Here is a 19,043-nt window from a genome sequence, read left to right as displayed (position 1 = left end):
CTGTCTAGGTTGGTCATAACTTTTCTTCCAAGGAGCAAATGTCTTTTAATGTCATGGCTGCAGTCACCATCTGCAATGATTTTGGAACCCCCCAAAATAAAGTCTGTCACTGTTTCCACTGTTTCCCCATCTATTTGCTATGAATTGTTTGGACTGGATGCCATGATCTTAGTTTTCTGAATGTTGAGTTTTAAGCCAACTTTTTCACTCTCCTCTTTCTCAAGAGGCTCTTTAGTTCTTCTTCACTTTCTGCCATAAGGGTGGAGTCATCTGCATATCTGAGGTTATTGATATTTCTCCCAGAAATCTTGACTCTATCTTGAGATTACAAACTTCTTCTGCTTTATTTGGTGACCAAAGAGATGAGTTTCTCCCTAACCTCTATATTAAAAAAAAAAATCCAATAAACAAGATCTTTAAATCAAGGAAATTTAAGCAAGAGTCTAGAACGTGCTACTCCCAGTGCTACTCTACAAATACAGAAGGGAAAAGTAGTTGTTTTTTTTTTTTAATTTCAAATCTGTTATTGCTTTTGTTTCCCTAAGATGGAAACATGGAAAAAGCAGCCATCCCAGGCATCTTTGGGGCTTTCCTGAGCAGCCCCAAAACAGTGTTGTCAAATTAATAGCAATTAGAATCATTGCTTAAACAACTTGTCATTTATATCTAATTACCATGCGCTACAATAAAAATTATGACAGATTCATTTTGTTGTAAGCTTTATTTAATCACAATCATTAACTTCCATGTTTTTGTCTTAGGTTACTGTTTACTTGTTATATATATTGCCTGTTCAGAACTGAAAACATTTAAGAAACTAGTAGCTCTTGGGCTGTATTGGGGTCTCTCTCTCTCTTTCTTAAAGTAGAGTGGTAAAGGCTTGCTGCTTCTGTCTTGGTCAATTTGTAACAGAGTCCTGTGGGATGCAGCCCTTAGCATGCAGCAATTGCTGTTGGCCAATACTCTGCAGCCCAGTACCCTTAGTGGCCCTGCTCAACCATTGGTTGGTGCCATAGTGGCCCCTCCCACGAGAGACCAACTGTCAGACAGCAACCATTAGTGGCCCTGCTTAGTCACTGGTCAGTACCACAGTGGGCCCCTCCCACAAGCAACTGTCAGTGAACAACCATTAGTGGCCTGTTCAGTCAACTGTAGGCAAAGTGGTTGTCCTCAGGCGAAGAGTGAGATTAGAGATGGATCCTGGCTTCTCCTGGGGCTCACCCTGCCTAGGGCAGGTGGGGAACAGGGTGGCCCAGGAAACAGGCCGAAGGTGGTGTTCTGCAGGGCTCCAGAGTCCTCACCAAGGCCGCCCACTGGCCGGGCCCAGGCCCTGAGGTGGCAGTGAACCTGTCCCCCATCCCCGCCTCTGCCCCCTCATGGAAACCACTGTCTGCATAGACTGCGGTCTGTGGGATTGACCCCTGCCTCTGGGCAGCCTGAGGAGCCTGTGAGAGGGCTGTGTCCCGGGTGTCTCCCTCCTTCATGGACGCCGTTTGGTCAGGGTCTGGGGACGTGGCCCTAAGGGAGCCGCCAGCTGAGATCTGCCTCCTCTCAAGCCAGGACGAGACCTCAGAGAATGAAAGTCGTGCCTGTCATGCCTGAGGGCCTGGTCGTTTCTCCTCAGAACCAGGAATAACACTTGTTTTAGTGCAGATTTACAGGAACATCATTACCTGACCAAGACTTGACCTCAGGAAAGGCTCCATGACACCAAGGAGTTTAGACACCTCATCATGACCCTCCCTCCCCCTTCCTAGAAAAGGGCTCTGCTGAGAGCTTTTGGGAAGTCTGGGGTTTAGGAGCTGAGCCACCTGTCTCCTTGGGGGCCCTACACGATTTAAATCTTCCTCTGCACCAAAAGCAGACATTTCAGTATCTTTTGGCCCCACTGAGCCATGGGGCACAGAGACTTGTGTTTCAGTAACACATGAAGGCAGAGACCCTGCCTCCACCCTCTAGTCCCTTCCCCACTCTGGGTCCTCCTCTAAGAATGTGGCTTCTCAAAAGGGAAGGAGACCCAGGGTGACCGGGCAGCACGGGTGGAGTGGGACCCAGTCTCCTGACCAGACTCGGACTGACGGGCCTGTGTCTGGGGATGGGATCAGACCAGCATCCTGACCGAAGCCGCCATCCTGGGGGAGCCAGTCACACTTTGGGCTCAGACCTGCCTCGCAGAACCTCGGCCTTCAGGGGAACAGGGCCTGCAGAATGCAGATGCCCCGTCCTGGTTGCTACGGGCCTGGCTCACTGTGCAGAGGACGCGCAGCTACTCGGTGGGAACTGAGGACCCAGCCCAGTGGAGGATGCCGCCTCCCCACGCGGATCTGGAGGGGAGCCTGCAGGCGGAAAAGGTGAGGGAGGGGCGAGCGGATGGCCTTGGTAAGCCAGGCGGGCTGTGGGGCAAGGCTGGGGACAGGGCTGGAATCCCCTAGGGCCCGTGGCCAGTGACCCTGTTTAAAGTTGGGGTCCATATGGGGGATGCTGTGGCTTCCTCCCACGGAAGACCCATCCGGACCTGCCCCCTGTTCACTGGGCCTTAGCTGGCCCTCGGGGTGGGCACACACCTCAGGGAGCTTCACTGTAATTGGTTGGGGTCAGCCTCTCCATGTCTCTTGCCCTGCCCTTTCAGTGTCTATCAACATTTTCCTTCTTAGGTCCAATTCCTTTCCAGTCTCATTCTTTGCCTTCCACGGTCACAATTGCCTCCCCGGATTCATGCTAATATGTTAAGAGTATGAATAAATTCCATTTAATCCATTTCATTTGAGTTTAATTTGGCAAATATTTATGGAGCAATAGCACATACCCAGCCCTAGAGAAAAACTCCAATTTAAACAAAATACAGCCCCTCAAGACTTTACACACCCAGCACGGTTTTTCCTCAAAGGAAAAATGAGATTTTTTAAATTTTAATAATAATTTATTTATGTTAATGTTCTCTGGAAATCTAACAAGCACAGGAAATCAATGATTTCATGATTACTGTTGTTTAGGATGAGGCTAAAGAAGGTAGTATGTACAAGTCTATTTAAAGAAAAATATTAAATAAAAGAAATGACAAGAATCTGTGCAGGTGATGCACTCATGACTAATTGTTAGGAAACAGAAGCTCAATAATAGAGAAAGATGTGTATCCAAAGGTATGTACCCCATCCAAAGGGAGGGGAAAATTACTTATGGCTTTGGGGATAAGGAAGGCGTCAAGGAGGAAGTGTCATATGAGATGGGCCTTCAGGGATCTCTCAGAGTTTTTCTAAGATTATATGAAGTGGAGGCCACCCCACATAGAGGAAACTGCACACTAAGCCACACAAGTGATTAAAGTAAACAGGGTGTGAGGAGCAGGAATGGGATGAATGCTGGACAGTGAGGTTGGAAATAGATGATGAGGAGTTAAAAATTAGGGACTTCCCTGGCAATCCAGTTGTCAAGACTTTGAACTCTCACTGCCAAGGACCTGAGTTCAATACCTGGTTGGGGAACTAAGATCCCCTAAGCTGGGTGTTGGGGAAAAAATTCAGTTTTGTTCTTTTTGCTGTTATGACCTATGTAGGTAATATATCAAAAGAAGCTTTCCTCAGAGTGTGGATCGTCATAGTGAGGGCAAGAGTAGTTGATGGGTTAGGAGGCTGATTTGTTGGAATATAGCTGGCATCTGAAACAACGACAGATAATAATATCAGAGAGCATCTTCTGAATAAGCACAATTCGTGCATTGTGAAACTTTTGTTACCTAAGTGTACACTGAGTCATGATGTCAAATGGATCAGAAAAGTCTGAAACGAGCTGACCCCGTGTGATTAGACTTCCCCATGTGATGTCACCTGTAGTGCAGGAGACACAGGAGACTTGGGCTCGATCCTTGGGTCAGGAAGATCTCCCAGAGGAGGAAAATGGCAACCACTCCAGTATTCTTGCCTGAAAAACCCCGTGGACAGAGGAGCCTGATGGGTTATGAGTCCAAAGGGTGACAAAGAGTCAGACATGACTGAGCGACTAAGCACGCAGGCTTGAGAAGACTCAGCTTGTGAGGACCTTCACTAGAGTCGGACATGACTGAGCGACTAAGCATGCAGGCTTGAGAAGACTCTCAGCTTGTGAGGACCTTCACTAGAGTCGGACATGACTGAGCGACTAAGCATGCAGGCTTGAGAAGACTCAGCTTGTGAGGACCTTCACTAGAGTCGGACATGACTGAGCGACTAAGCATGCAGGCTTGAGAAGACTCAGCTTGTGAGGACCTTCACTAGAGTCGGACATGACTGAGCGACTAAGCATGCAGGCTTGAGAAGACTCAGCTTGTGAGGACCTTCACTAGAGTCGGACATGACTGAGCAACTAAGCATGCAGGCTTGAGAAGACTCAGCTTGTGAGGACCTTCACGAACAGTCTGTTTCTGGTCACCTCTCAAGTCTGCTCAGCCACGAAGGTTCCACTCTCACCTTCACTTTGCCCACCAAACCCTTTCTCAGTCTTCCAGGCTTCTGTGAGGAAGTCTCAGGCGTTGTCAGAGGTTGTGGGACGTTTCCTGGTTAAGGGTGAGTTTTTCACTGACTGCAGCCAGCTGGGTTGATGCTCCTTTGCTGACTGGAATAGCCAGCTTGGAGCCTGCAGTGACCCAGGCCATACTACTTGTGGCCAGGCAGCTACCTCTGAGGCCTGAGGCTCCCTGTCGCTGTCTGGGAATAGTGACAGGTTCTGGAGCTCCTGGCAGGAAGTCTGTGTGGGCTGGTGCAGAGTCCAGGCTATGCAGGAGCATGTGGGATGCTGCCACTTCAAAGTAAGAGGCATGGCTTCAATGACACATATTTAAATGAGTTGTGGGAAAACAGGCACCCAGCAGCTATTTTTAATTTGTGTTAAAACTAAAAGAACCAGAGCTGCTCATAGAGTACTGGCTTTGGATACAGGAGATGAAGACTTTTTCAGCTCTACCATGGACTTCCTTGGTGAACTGTCTTCTCCCATCCTCAGCTTCCCCACAGTAAGGATAACGGGTGACTGTTGGGGTTCCAAGACCCTTTCCGGCTCCGTCCTTCTCTGTCTCTTTCTCCATCGCCTTGTTCTTGGTACAGCTTTGTTGCTTGTTCTTATGTTCTCACCTCTCCCTCCAATGCTCGTGGCCAACAGAGCAAATCCATCCTGGCTTTTCCTGCTGAGAGCCTCAGAATCCTTCTCAACACAGTACTCGACCACTGCAGCTGATCTGCTCTGTGAGCACGTGCAAGGTCAGCTTTGCCACTCTGGTTTGCTAAGGCTGGCAGAAGCATTTCTCCTCTCTCTATTTTTTAACCACTAAGAGGTCATAGAATCTACCCAAGCAGCTGGAAAAGCAGTGAGGTATTCATTTTAGATTAATTTACAGAAGCAAACTGGGAAATGCTTGGGCTGCTCCTTGCAACAAATTTGGATCTCTTAAAAGCTTGTATAAGCTGTAGAATATCCCCGTGGTAGGAAGTCTTTAATACTCACTGAAGGAAGGAGGAGGTTTGACTCTTCAAATGGCACCATACTTTTAGCCTTATAACATATAATACCTCCAAGTAAAGTAAAAGTAACTCCAAGTAAAGAGGAATTCGAAGTTCATTTTTACAGGACCAGTCACTTGGGTTGAAACAATTCACTCTGGTTTTTAGACTCTGTGGAGAAGAGACATGAGTGACGGTGGCCATTAGAGGTCTGGAAGTCCACGCCCCTCCCGTCTACCCATCTGCCCGTGTTCTCTCGGGAGCTGGCCAGGGACCCCGGGCAGAGTGGGGGCAACAGAAAAGAAAGCCAGTACCAGGCCCTGGTGCCAGCATTTGCTCTGAAAGTTAATCGACCTCCCTGTGCCTTAGCTTCCTGATCTGTAAAATGCGGACTCTACTAGTATCTCCCTCACAGAGTTGTTACGAGGATGAATGGAAAGCATGCATGTAAAGTACCCAGCAACTGGCACGTAATAAGCTCAACGAAGGTTAGATGTTAGTGGCAGTGCTGCCTAAGGCTACATTAATTGAAGTGGAAGCCACTTTCTAATCTTCCTGCTCCTTTTTGTAATTGTTCAGTTGTTCAGCCGTGTCCGACTCTTTGCGACCCCATGGACGGCAGCAAGCCAGGCTTCCCTGTCCCCCACTGTCTCCTGGAGTTTGCTCTAACTCTTGTCCACTGAGTGGAGTGATGCTGTCCAACCAACTCGTCCTCTGTCACCTCCTTCTCCTCCTGCCCTCAATCTTTCCCAGCATCAGGGCCTGTTCCAGTGAGTCGGCTCTTCACATCAGGTGGCCAAAATATTGGCGCTCCAGCTTCATCAGTCCTTCCAGTGAATATTCAGGGTGGATTTCCTGCTCCTTAAATGGCTAAAAAGACAGTCTTTTTTTTAAGCCTCGGTTTATTGTGGATTTTAAAGTTTCTGGCAGAATCACACAGGCCTTTTTTTTTAACTCTTCTTCCCGTGGTTATGATCTTGTGTTACACAAGAAAAAGGCTGCTTTCACAATGTAGGCTCCCTGGAGAACGCCCTATAGCCCCACTGTTTCCTCTTCCTTAGGACCTTCTACCATGGGAGCCCCTAAATTTCAACCTGGAAAACTCCTCAAATCTTCTGCAATTACCATCTCCTTTAGAATCTTAAGACTACAGGATTGTAACTGTCTGTTTTCTGAAGCTATAGAGACAGCAACTCAAGGAACAGATTTTCAAAAGGATACTTTATTCGATTAATTAGTCAATTCCCTTGTCTTAGATGTGAAATTACCCCTAAACCATCCAGACTGAGGAGACTCTACAGTGAGAAGCAATGAGCTGCTGGGGTGGAACAGTAGGAGTGCTGATTTGCATTGCAAATAAGCAACCAGCAGGCAAACGAGTCCTTATGGGGAAGCCACTGTTATCATAAAAACTGCTTGCTTTGGGGAGACTGCAGCGTAAGGACAAACAGAATCAGAGCTCCATGAATCCTCCCCAATACAGGATCTTAGAGAATTACCCAGGTAGCTCTCTCCGAAATTGCATATGGACACACCAAAATGCATTGCTGGGCAATAGATAATATGTTTAAAACGAGACTCCACAATTATGGACTGAGTTATTTATGGTTGTCACTATAACTATGATAGTTTGGAAATAAAATAGTCCGGCTTTTCTCTGTTTTTATTTGTAGGAAAACAAGTCATTCAAGCTTTTTAGTGATACAATGTGACTGGCTGTCGATGGCAGTTACAAATTTTCAAGCCCTGCCAAGCACAGGAGTACCCAGAAGGGACATATGTTTTCTCTGCTTTGTGTTCCAAATCTGCCTTAAAAACATGCAATTAAGTGAAGGCCTGATTTATATTTTCAAGGAAAAACACAATAATGGCTCTGTTTTGTAGCTGTATTTCTACTGCTGCCTTTTCAAAAGAAATTGGCTAATGATCACTGGGTCTTTGCTCTCAGTCATGACATATGAAAATTTGATGAGGTCTGTGAGATTTAAGAACTGACTTCTTAAATGCATTGGAAATTCAGTGAACATCGTTTGGTACTGCCACCCTGGAAAATCTTCTGAGGTTAGAGTGTTCACTCACTTCCTTATTTTTGTGGACAGTGGAAGAAGGGAGGCAAGAAGCAGGTGTATTTGTAACCAGGAAGCAAAGATGGAATGGAATGACCAGGATAGCAAAGAGCAAACCTTGGAAGGTACCAGAGTCTGTAGGTGTGTCAGGAGAGTAAGCAGGAGGCAGGGTGAGTAGGACATTTGGGGAGATGGAGGGATGGCTCTGGGGAGAAGTTATGAAGGGGGAAAGCAAGGCTTTTCAGTCACATTTTATACTTAATTGAAAATTGCTGTAAAACCTTTTATAAATTATATAGTCACCAGCTTTGATTTCACACCCTTCTTTACTATTACTAATGATGGCATTCACTTTATTTTCTCAGAAGGATTTCTAGTAAATTTAAGATGAGAAGATGAATTAGTCTCTCTCTGGATTGGAGAGCCCCCTCCTGGGAAGGAGGCAATTTTTTGTTATTTGTTCCTTTTCAGTAATGGAGGCAGAAAAAGACGAAAGGCCAATTTCACATAATAAGGTGGTTAGTGGACAGATCATGATTATGGTATAGATTTCAGGAAATTTTGAAGCTAAGGAGAAAAATTATCCAGGAGCACTAGAGAGACAGAAGTTATGCAGTAAGGATAACAATAGCAATATGTTCCGATTGCTATGTACAAATCCAGAGCCACCACTTTCTAGGAATATGTTTTTAAGATTATAAATTTGAGAATAAGTGTCTTATGTAACACATAGACTCATAAAGTATATTGTACCTTAAATATAATTGTAAAGGCTTAGAGAATACAATATGAAATTTTTAAATAATATAATGTTTTTCCCATAATAGTCCAACCTTATGGGGAATAATTTTCAAATCTTTAAAAATTGTTTCACGCAAAAGACACATGTACCCCAATGTTCATCACAGCACTATTTTCAATAGCTAGGACATGGAAGCAACCTAGATGTCTATCAACAGATGAATGTATAAATAAGCTGTGGTACATATATACAATGGAATATTACTCAGCCATAAAAAGGAACACATTCGAGTCAGTGCTAGTGAGGTAGATGAACCTAGAGCCTATTATGCAGAGTGAAGGAAGGCAGAAAGAGAAAGACTAACATTGTATATTAATACATATATATGGGATCTGGAAAGATGGTACTGATGAATCTATCTGCAGGGCAGCAATGGAGATGCAGACATAGAAAACAGACTTGTGGACACAGGTAGGGAAGGAGAGGGTGGGATGAATTGAGAGAGTAGTATTGAAACATATACATGACCATATGTAAAATTACATCGCCAGTGGAGATTGCTGTATGACACAGGGAGCTCACATCCAGTGCTCTGCAACAACCTAGATGGGCGAGATGGGGTGGGAAATGGGAGGGGGGTTCAAGAGGGAGGGGATATAGATATACCTATGGCTGATTCAAGTTGATATATGGCAGAAACCAAAACAATATTGTAAAGCAATTTTCCTCCAATTAAAGATAAACACATTTAAAAAAATTGGCCCTCTGGGAGTCCCATCTGGGGTGGAAGATTAGAAGTCACATGCTCTTAGAGGGCACTATCTTCTTGTTTGGTCTTGTGTATGAGCCTGGTACACTCACTGCTTTTGTGGATGCTGGAGAAGGCTTAGTCTAAGCAAGCGATGAATTAATTCAGGGTAGTATCTTTTATTGGGGAGGAGAAATAGCCCCTCAGTTTGATGGAATCATCCTTTACATGTATTTGAATACTGTTAGGGTCTTTCTCTTGGTCAGTTTTTTTAAACATTACCTCCCAGGTTCCGGCCTTGCCAGAAGAGCCTTACAGGGAAATTTTAAGTGGAAACTACAGCTGGAGTGTTTTCCCATTCTAGCGCTAGGGTTTCCAATTTTGTTCCTCAGTGAAAGCAAGTTCAAAAGTAATTATTGAGTCATTTAAGACAGAATTTGGCAGGTGCTTCAATTTTACAAGATGGTGGATCTCCCTGTAGCTTTGGTGTCAGCCTGAGTTTTAGGGTAAAGGCCACCACCCTGGAAACTTGAGGTGATCACAGAAATTTCAGAAGATGATCCTATCAAGGAAATGCTGATTTTCTGCTTTGCTATCTTCCTCTGGCCTCGTGAGACAGTGCAAGAACATCAGAGCTTAGTTTGGCTCTATCCACTATGACAATTTATTCATTCTTTATAAGCCAGAAGTTTAACCATTTTTATTTATAAAGGCCAAACTCTTTGTGAACCTATGGACTGTAGCCCACCAGCCTCCTCTCTCCATGGAATTCTCCAGGCAAAATATTGGAGTGGGTTTCCATTCCCTTCTCCAGAGGATCTTCCCAACCCAGGGATCAAACCCAGGTCTCCTGCATTGCAGGCAGCTTCTTTACTGTCTGAGCCACCAGGAAAACCCCAGGCAAACTGTTGAGATAATAGTTATAAGACTGGAGGGTGAGATAGAGGCATTCTCTGGGAGTCTGTTTATTGAACTAAGGATGGCCTACTTAAGGTTAATGAAATTCTCTAACACCAAGAGTACCAAGAGTCTCTGGCAATAGCTTCAGAGAATTTACCCCAGAAAAAGGGGTCAGTTCCCCCAGGGTCTCCTCCTGGTTCAGCCTAGATGAGATGGGCCGGGGAGCAGAGGATGTGACACAAGGCAGTTCTGATGCGCTAGGCTCCTGAGAAGGAAAAGAGCATCTTTGGAATATGATCTGGCAAAATATTTTCAGTCTTTCTTTTCTGGTATTAGTCCAGTTCCTGATCTTTTCTCTCCCAAGTCAATGCCTGTCCTCTTCTTTCCTTCCACCACCTTGCCACCTCTTCCTTCCAGCCCATTTGGGCCAAGCCTGCCCCATAGCTAGGGGCTGGGGAATCAGCTGAATTGGAGTAGGGACTGGAACAATGAAAGTTGGAATAGCCTATGTGTTACTCACAGGCTCAGCTACCCATTGGCCTCCCATAGAGCGAGGAATCGTGGGTTTCCAGAAATTGCATTTTATGGGCATTCTTATTCGCATTATATGTTTTCAACTTATTTTCTTTTTGTTTTGGTGAGATAGAACATCAAGTGACTCCTGAAGAGCTACAGCACTTAAATGCACTGTTTCAGGTAGGAACTGAGTAGGTGAGCTTTCTGATTCTCTTTTTGATGGTTTATTTTTCAGTGAAAAGTACAATCCTTTTAATTCCTATAAAATAGCATTGAAGAATAAATTCTCTGTAATTGTCACTTCTTAATGGAATTAGAAACAAATTGTGAATGCATCAGAGAAGTGAAAAAAAGGGATAGCATGTTCGAAATTGACAGAGTTCAAGGCAGGTCCAATTAGACGTTCCATTCTTTGGACTCTTGCTCCCAGACTAAACAAAATGCAACTTGTTCATAGCTAATTATTCTTTTTCCCTCCTAGGAGTATGAGAAGAGAGGAAGACAGCTGCTGGATATGGAAACTTTCAAATGCATAATGAAGCAGAGCATGAGGTCACAGAAGAAAGTAAATGGGTTTTATAAATGTTGGATCATTGAAACCACAGTTAAAACTTCAACTGTAGGAACCAATTAGGCTTGATGATCTATCTGCACAATCGCTCTCAGCTCTGAACTGTGATTTCTGCTACGATCCAGCTGACTTACTAAACAGTTTATATGGGAAAATATTTCTAAATTACTTAGTACGCTAGGCCAACAAGACACTTAGAGACTTTTCTGGAAAAGGAGAAAAAGGCTCTTACTAGATCACTGGTTCTTTGTATATATGTGCTCAGTTGCTTCAGTCGTTTGACTCCTTGTGACCCGATGGACTGTAACCCGCCACACTCCTCTGTCAATGGGATTTTCTAGGCAAGAATACTGGAGTGGGTTGCCATTTCCTCCTCCAGGGGATCTTCCCAACCCAGGGATCAAACTTGAGTCTCCTGCATCTCCTGCATTGGTAGGCGGATTCTTTACCAATGAGCCATCAGGAATATGGGTTGTTCCCAAAGAGTTTGGGCATTTTTCCCACCCCCAAACTGCTGGAATTAGGATTTTAAATATTCTCTCTGCCATCTTAGTTGCCTGGTTTTGGGCCCAGAGTATGAAATCTTATTGAATATTTTGGTCTGTTCAGGCTATAAAAATGCCATAAAAAGAGTGGCTTATAAATGACAAGCCTTTATTTCTCACAGTTCTGGAGGCTGGAACAAGGTCAAGGTGCCCAAAGTCTCTGGTGAAGGTTCTCTTTAAGGTTGCAGACTTCTCATTGGATCCTCCCAGGGAAGAAGGGGCAAGGGAGCTCTCTGGGGTCTCTTGCATAAGATCCAAATCCTATTCTTGAGAGCTCCATGTTCATGCCCCAAGCATTAACCTCCCAAAGGTCCCACCTCCTAATACCATCTCACTGGGCATTAGGGTTTCAACATATGAACTGGAGTGGGACACAAACATTCAAACCATAGCAATGAATAGGCTATATTCATAAGATAAAATACAGGCTATGTCAAGAGAGGCTGCTTACACTCTACTTTCTAAGGTTTCCTTGCGTCTTAAACTGTAAAAAAAAAAAAAAAAATTCAAGGTAAAGTTCTACAGTCTTGTCCCTGGAGTTTGAACAAAACCCCACCATTGTCAAACTATAAGTGGATGAGGTCCCCAACGCCCCTTCTACGTTACAAAGTGTCCAGTTTTGATGGCTACAGTAGAAGTTTAAGTGTGCTTAGAGTTTCATCCGCTGTGAAGTGATCATTAAATAGCACCTGCTGCTGCCGCTAAGTCGCTTCAGTCGTGTCCGACTCTGTGTGACCCCATAGATGGCAGCCACCAGGCTCCCCCATCCCTGGGATTCTCCAGGCAAGAACACTGGAGTGGGTTGCCATTTCCTTCTCCAATGCATGAAAGTGAAAAGTGAAAGGGAAGTCGCTCAGTTGTGTCCGACCCTCAGCAACCCAATGGACTCCAGCCTTCCCGGCTCCTCCATCCATGGGATTTTCCAGGCAAGAGTACTGGAGTGGGGTGCCATTGCCTTCTCTGAATAGCACCTACCTTATAAAAAATATCTACTCCATAGGCATAATGTTAAACAAAAAACTTCTGCTGGATAGAGAGAGGAGTGTTTTTAGTAGATTTTTATCAGATGTTTTAGATATTAACACACTGTAAATGAACTATACTTCAATAATATAAATTTGAAAATAAATATATAAATTATCAGGTGTTTTAACAATGTCCCAGATCTTTTTAATCAAAGCAGTCTGATTACCTACATTTTTAGCATGCCTGCCAGCCTAGTCAGTCATCTCATTCTCTTCTCCTCTGATTCATCCACTAACTCAGTCACTCATTCTTTCAATAAGTATTTACCTGTGGCACACAGAGTCAGCCAAGACGTGGTCTCTGCCCTCAGGCAGGTCAGAGCTGGCCTAGAATTCAGTCTGGGTGCTGTGGGAACATCTAAAGCAAAGCAGGAAGCCCGGAAGTTCTCCTGGAGGAGATGAACCCCGGGCGGAGTTTTCAGGGGCCCGATGTGAAGGGTGAGTATTTCTGATATGGGTGGCATAGAGGAATGGTGGTCTCACACCAAGCCCTGTGGTTGCCTTGGGGAGCAGAGAAAGTGATGCTCTATTTTCCTATTTCCGTATCTTCCCATGTGCTGTTTCCTTATCTAGAATGCTTCCCTCCCATTTTTTGCCAGAGTAGTAATCCTGTTTTCTGATTTTTCTTTATATTCCCAGAATTCAGGACCATGCCTGGCACGTACAGGTGCCCAAATAAATGCTGCTGAATGAATGAATGACTTTAAGGCAATGTGGTCATCGTGGACTCAGTTGAGTATGTCCTAGCAGAAGGAGAAGGGGATAACAGAGGATGAGATGGTTGAATGGCATCACTGACTCAATGGACATGAGTTTGAGCGAACTCTGGGTGATAGTGAAGGACAGGGAAGCCTAGAGTGCTGCAGCTCATGGGATCACAAAGAGTTGGACACGACTGAGTGCCTGAACAACAGCAATTTTCCTAGAAGTAGCTGCTGCTTCTTTTAAGCTGATATTGGTCTGCAGTTTCTTGTAACACAGAAGTTATCTTTTGCACTACATTGCTGACTCACCGTAACCCCAATAGACAGCAAATGCCATGAGGCCAAGTAAGGTATCTTTCAGCTCTGAAGCCGCCACATCCAGCACAAAGCTCGGCACACCACTGGTGCTCAACAAGTGAGCAATGTGAGGCGGCAGTGGTCCAGTGTCCCTCACAGAGCCGTGCTGAGAAGGTGGTTCCCCGGGCAGGGGCCGAGGCTGTTCATGTAAACACAGGCTCCCTGACTCAGCTCTGCCTGATGGAAGGAGCTGGGCGTCTCTGGGCAGAGTCACAATGCTGCAAGGCCAAGGTGTGGTCATGTGACAGCTGGTGCACTGCCTGAGGGCCCACTCCCACCATGGCCCTTGCCTGCTGGTGGTGGCCAGACAGACCCATGCCTCTCCTGGACTGTTTTGTGGCAATGGGAAAACCGGGTGGGCAGCCTGAGCCCGGGCAGTGATTGCCCTCCTCCTGAGCTTTTTTGTTTTCACTTCCGTCTCTGGTCCTAGTCTCTCAGGAAGCCACCCCTCTGGGTGTTTTCATTCTAAAAGTATTTGTTACAAACTATGTGCATGGTAAGAATACACAGAAGAACTGTACAAAAAGATCTTCACAACCCAGATAATCACGATGGTGTGATTACTCACCTAGAGCCAGACATCCTGGAATGTGAAGTCCAGTGGGCCTTAGAAAGCATCACTACGAACAAAGCTAGTGGAGGTGATGGAATTCCAGTTGAGCTATTCCAAATCCTGAAAGATGATGCTGTGAAAGTGCTGCACTCAATGTGCCAGCAAATTTGGAAAACTCAGCAGTGGCCACAGGACTGGAAAAGGGCAGTTTTCATTCCAATCCCAAAGAAAGGCAATGCCAAAGAATGCTCAAACTACCGCACGATTGCACTCATCTCACACGCTAGTAAAGTAATGCTCAAAATTCTCCAAGCCAGGCTTCAGCAATATGTGAACCGTGAACTTCCTGATGTTCAAGCTGGTTTTAGAAAAGGCAGAGGAACCAGAGATCAAATTGCCAACATCCGCTGGATCATGGAACAAGCAAGAGAGTTCCAGAAAAACATCTATTTCTGCTTTATTGACTATGCCAAAGCCTTTGACTGTGTGGATCACAATAAACTGTGGAAAATTCTGAAAGAGATGGGAATACCAGAACACCTGATCTGCCTCTTGAGAAATTTGTATGCAGGTCAGGAAGCAACAGTTAGAACTGAGCATGGAACAACAGACTGGTTCCAAATAGGAAAAGGAGTTTGTCAAGGCTGTATATTGTCACCCTGTTTATTTAACTTATATGCAGAGTACATCATGAGAAACGCTGGACTGGAAGAAACACAAACTGGAATCAAGATTGCCGGGAGAAATATCAATCACCTCAGATATGCAGATGACACCACCCTTATGGCAGAAAGTGAAGAGGAACTAAAAAGCCTCTTGATGAAAGTGAAAGAGGAGAGTGAAAAAGTTGGCTTAAAGCTCAACATTCAGAAGACGAAGATCATGGCATCTGGTCCCATCACTTCATGGGAAATAGATGGGGAAACAGTGGAAACAGTGGGTGACTTTATTTTTCTGGGCTCCAAAATCACTGCAGATGGTGACTGCAGCCATGAAATTAAAAGACGCTTCCTCCTTGGAAGGGAAGTTATGACCAACCTAGATAGCATATTCAAAAGCAGAGACATTACTTTGCCAACAAAGGTTTGTTTAGTCAAGGCTATGGTTTTTCCTGTGGTCATGTATGGATGTGAGAGTTGGACTGTGAAGAAGGCTGAGCACCGAAGAATTGATGCTTTTGAACTGTGGTGTTGGAGAAGACTCTTGAGAGTCCCTTGGACTGCAAGGAGATCCAACCAGTCCATTCTGAAGGAGATCAGCCCTGGGATTTCTTTGGAAGGAATGATGCTAAAGCTGAAACTCCAGTACTTTGGCCACCTCATGTGAAGAGTTGACTCATTGGAAAAGACTCTGATGCTGGGAGGGATTGGGGACAGGAGGAGAAGGTGACGACAGAGGATGAGATGGCTGGATGGCATCACCGACTCGATGGACGTGAGTCTGAGTGAACTCCGGGAGTTGGTGATGGACAGGGAGGCCTGGAGTGCTGCGATTCATGGGGTCGCAAAGAGTCGGACACGACTGAGCGACTGATCTGATCTGATCTGATGTGCGTGGTATTGTCTTGTTGCCATGGTAATGTCCACACTGGAAGCCACACCCAGGAGTGCAGAGCTAGTCTCCTTAGGAGCATGACTTAGAGGGAACTGGGCTGCCCTTAGTAAACAGCCAGGGTCTCTCCTCATGACCCCTACACTGACACTGGGTATGGACTCACCATGGGGCGATGCCCTGGAGTCTTGGAGATCAGGCATCATCTCTTTTTCTCCATTTTAGTGTCATTACTGTGCAAAGGCAAACACCCCTGAGACTTGTAAGAGAAAAGCCAACATCTCACTCCCCAAAATAGACATAAAACCTAACCATCTCCAGTGAAGCTGCAATTATGGAATCCTGGGTTTTGAGAGGTCACTTACACATAACCTCTTCAGTGCACAAATTCTCTTTTCTGTGAGCCACGAGCCAGCATCTGCTTGAATACCTTAAGTTAAAGGCAACTTCAGCTAAAGGTAGCCCATTTCCTATTTCAAGGTTGGAGAGCTCTGACCTTAATTTTTTTCCCTTTATGAACTGCAAGTGGTCTGTCTTGACTTTCTACCCATTAGCCCAGTTTCTAATCTTTTGAACCACTCTATAAGAATACACAGAACTGTACAAAAAGATCTTCACAACCCAGATAATCACGATGATGTGATCACTCACCTAGAGCCAGACATCCTGGCATGTGAAGTCCAGTGGGCCTTAGAAAGCATCACTACAAACAAAGTTAGTGGAGGTGATGGAATTCCAGTTGAGCTATTCCAAATCCTGAAAGATGATGCTGTGAAAGTGCTACACTCAATATGCCAGCAAATTTGGAAAACTCAGCAGTGGCCACAGGACTGGAAAAGGTCCATTTTCATTCCAATCCCAAAGAAAGGCAATGCCAAAGAGTGCTCAAACTACTGCACAATTGCACTCATCTCACACGCTAGTAAAGTAATGCTCAAAATTCTCTAAGCCAGGCTTCAGCAATACATGAACTGTGAACTTCCAGATCCCTGACACACACGGAAAGTATTTAGAACAAGGACAGCCACAGAATAATTTTTCAACAAATACTATCATCATAATCATTAATGTTTCCCAATTTGTATCATATAATAATGAGGAGCTGAGACATCTGCCAGTGAAATTCTCTGCCATTGTGCATCAGTAGCCTCCTATTACTCTAGGATGAATTAAGTTCTAAAGTGACAAGTTAAGTCATGTTCACCTCTATTCAGACCTTGGACCAATCCCCTAATCAAAGCAAATACCAGTGTTTTCAGTGTCGTCTGATTTGAAAGGGAATAGTCAGGATTCCAGGGAAGAGAAGGAAAGACTGTAGTGAAATAGGGCTTTGGGGGAAGTGGAGAGAAAATGGAGATGTTCCTAGGCCTTTTGGGCGCTCCCACTCCTTCCCTGTGACCACTGGTCTGCTCTTCCCTACGTGCACTGCTGAGATTTGAAATGAAGCCTATGTCCTGGTGTGTCAGAACTGTGCAGTCAGACTGACATGGACTCAAGTCTCAGGCAAGACACTTACTAGTTGCTTGATCTATGCGTACGTGTTAGTCACTTAAGAAAGTGAAAGTGAAAGTCAGTGGTGTCAGTGGTGTCCGATTCTTTGCAACCCCATGGACTGTACAGTCCATGGAATTCTCCTGGCCAGAATACTGGATCGAGTTGCCATTTCCTTCTCCAGGGATCTTCCTGACCTGGGGATCGAATCCAGGCCTCCTGCATTGCAGGCAGATTCTTTACCATCTGAGCCCCCAGGGAAGCTCCTGTTTGATCTTAGGCAGATAATTTAGTCTTTCTAGGTTTGAGTTTCCCATTTTGTAAAACGCGAGCGATAGTACTTATCTCATCCAGTTATGGCAAGAATGGAGATGAAGGTCCACTTTGAGTGAAACGATATAATCTCACTCACCGCCACCATCATTATCATCTTTAGAGAGACTGGTCAGGGAAGTGAGCCCAGACACTCGGTAGCACACTTCTAGCCCCAGCCCAGCTAGTGCACCCCAGTCATTAGCCCCAAGTTTTTGGCAGCCAAGTTCATGCCAATGACCTACTTCATAATAATATTTACCTCATGTCCATGCCCTGATGATAAGGAGAATTTTTGAAAGCCAAAAAGGCAGCAGACATTTAATGAACATTCCCTTCTTCCCCAGGATGGCTTCTGCATGTATTTGCAGCTAGTATATTCAGAGCAGGCTGATGCTCGGGCTCGACAGCAAAAGGCTTCCTTCCAGCTGCCTGCTGTGCTGTAGGGGCTGTCATACGGGGGTCCCGTGCTGCACATTCTTGCTGCGCCTGATGACACCTTAATCATGATCAGAGAAGATGGAGCCATTTATTTCTGGTCCCTGCAGCTGAAGTTGAAAAGAAGAAAGTGGGTTTTTGTATGTGATTCTCATTTGATAAGGATGCTGAGTGCTCCAGTTTGATTTTATTTGCTATTTTAAACTGCTCCTTGAGTGGCATGATTACAGAAATTGTGTCCTTGAATATAATATATTCATGCTGGATTTTGCCAGTCTATGGGATGCAAATATGATCTGTATATGTAGGACAAGATAATTCTTCATTCCACTGCTAAAATCAGATGGAGTGATGAATTACACATGATTCCATCATGTAATTTATCATGTCTTAATGAATGACAAATGGAAAAGAATTTTCCGTTTTTCTCCCTGTTAATGGTTCTTTCAGTTTAGGTAGTTCTGAGAGGACTTACTGAATCACAGAATCAGAAATTCAGAAGGCAAGAAGCATTTGGGAAGTACACTTAGGAATAATAGTGAGCCATTACAGAATAGAGCCCTTGTCGCTGCTCAGGTTCTATGCTGCATGCTGGGGACAGACACCCATTTCCACCCTCAGGAAACTTATCACCCACCTAGTAGTTACACAGCTAAACTATACCCCTCAGGCTGCCGAATAAACCCTCCCGAGAAGTGAAGTCGCTCAGTCGTGTCTGACTCTTTGTGACCCCATGGGCTGTAGCCTACCAGGCTCCTCTGTCCGGGATTTTCCAGGCAAGAGTACTGGAATGGGTTGCCATTTCCTTCTCCAGAGGATCTTCCCGACCCAGGGATCGAGCCTGGGTCTCCCGCATTCTAGGCAGATGCTTTACCCTCTGAGCCACCAGGGAAGGAGAGAATAAACTCAGTGCCTCGAGTCTGTGTAGCAAGTTCTCTATAGAGGCAAACCTTGGTTTACTGCGTTCCACAGATACTGTATTTTTTATAAATTGAAGGTTTGTGGCAACCCTGTATTGAGCAAGTCTATCAAGGCCATTTCCCCAACAGTATTTGC

The 19,043-nt window shown here is 45.0% G+C and overlaps 1 long non-coding RNA gene across 1 annotated transcript; it reads left to right on the top strand.

The window, feature by feature from the left end:
* The first annotated feature begins 1,078 nt into the window (after positions 1-1,078).
* On the top strand, positions 1,079-13,901 carry LOC133258350 (uncharacterized). Its single transcript, XR_009739981.1, has 3 exons — positions 1,079-2,351; positions 10,571-10,620; positions 10,922-13,901. It is a non-coding gene; the product is annotated as an uncharacterized LOC133258350 (long non-coding RNA).
* Positions 13,902-19,043: the final 5,142 nt, after the last annotated feature.

The sequence above is a fragment of the Bos javanicus genome, chromosome 12 (assembly GCF_032452875.1).
Source record: "Bos javanicus breed banteng chromosome 12, ARS-OSU_banteng_1.0, whole genome shotgun sequence".
NCBI lineage: Eukaryota > Metazoa > Chordata > Mammalia > Artiodactyla > Bovidae > Bos > Bos javanicus.
This window is presented reverse-complemented; position numbering and strand designations above follow the sequence as displayed.